Below are 1,680 nucleotides of genomic sequence, written 5' to 3' on the forward strand. Positions count from 1 at the left end.
TAAAAAATAATAATAATTCTGGTAGACGTAACATCTTACAAATAATCTGATACAGATCTTTAAAGCTTTTGTTTGTAATATTCAGTAATATATTAAATTTTCTCTATCAGTTTTTACGGTATTTCGTCTCGAATTTTTGTAATCCTAGCGTGAAATTTGTTAATCCTATTATTCCGCTGGAACATTTTCTTGAAAGAAAGAATAATATAATCAGCATGAAAAATTTGCGATACGTCGATCCACTTTCCATAATTTAATCAGGAATTCTGCATCGTAATTAGGAATTTTTGTAAGAAATAATGATTAAATCTGTGTTATTTAAAAATTTTGCCTTGTGCAATGTCGGACATCGAATATAATAATAAAAAGAAAGGAGATGTTAAATTAAACCCGACTTTCTTCAAATAACGCCGAAATGAATACAAACTATAATTATTATATATATTAATTATGGAAATAAACTCAGTTAATTCCCATAGATATTTACATTGAAATTAGTTTATATATTTACTCCCAGATGGCAGTAAATGATTATTGTAATTCAGAGTCTTTAAAATTGAAATTATATATTTTAAATAATTTATTTTAAAACATAAAATGATGTTATAATGCAGTAATTGCGTACAGAATAAGTTAGAAATAATAATAAATAAATTTAGTTTTAGAAGTAAATTATTTACTTGTAATATTTTATATTCATGCAATGTAAAAATAAAGATCGAAATAAACCATATGAATATTTATAATGCTTTATTGAAGTTTTTTAAAATTACACGTTTATAAAAAAATATATATATTTAATGTGTAAATAAATATTATATAAAATAAAATCCTTAAATAGCGAATATTTTTATTTATTTTTATTTATTTATTTTTTCAAACGANAAATTAAGCTTTTTGTTATTTTATAATAATTAAAAATATAAAAAGTTTTTAAATAAAATATCATAACAGATGGCGTCACCAAATGTTTCCAGGAAAGTTAAGCAACTCGTTGCTGGATTTTTTATCTGGTCACAACTATTTCCTTTTCTACCCGATACTTCCTTGATAGTATCTCAGATGTTCTTCATTTAATATTTAAATAATTTTTCGAAGTTCGGAATGCTGGAAAATTGAAATAAAAGTAACATATGTGTTAATTAAATAAATTGCTGCATCTTGCATTTATTTATATTGTCTATATTTAACAATTCTTTCTAAAAGAAATGGCGTCGCTATTAACGACAAATAACTTCAGATATTTTTAAAGTGTTAGATAGCTACTTTACTAATAAGTTCAGTAGTTTTTAAAGTTAAGAAAACAATTTAAAACTTAACCTGTAATGTTAAAAGTTCTTAAATCCTGGAAAAATTTCGAACAAAGATTTAAATAAGATCAACGAAACATACAAAAATTATTTACACATTTGTAGAATTTGCGACGGCCGGGAATCGAACCCGGGTCAACTGCTTGGAAGGCAGCTATGCTAACCACTATACCACCGTCGCTTATAGAAAACTTTTGACAAATTGTGTATTGTACCTTTGTATTTGAATAAGTACTTTGTAATTGATTAAGTAATTTGAAGGTAATATCTGTAGAACGTGTAGTTTTTGCATTCAGCTGTGTTATTAGCATCAAGTTTAAACTGCTGTTGTATTCTTCTGTTGTTATTATTAATTAATATACTTTAAATA

At 24.7% G+C, this 1,680-nt stretch overlaps 1 non-coding gene across 1 annotated transcript; it reads right to left on the minus strand.

Annotated features, from left to right (window-relative positions):
• Positions 1–1,419: 1,419 nt before the first annotated feature.
• Trnag-ucc lies at positions 1,420–1,491 on the minus strand. The gene has a single exon. It is a non-coding gene; the product is annotated as a tRNA-Gly (tRNA).
• Positions 1,492–1,680: the final 189 nt, after the last annotated feature.

This window comes from Centruroides sculpturatus, unplaced genomic scaffold (genome assembly GCF_000671375.1).
Source record: "Centruroides sculpturatus isolate CEXI.00-Female unplaced genomic scaffold, Cexi_2.0 scaffold700, whole genome shotgun sequence".
NCBI lineage: Eukaryota > Metazoa > Arthropoda > Arachnida > Scorpiones > Buthidae > Centruroides > Centruroides sculpturatus.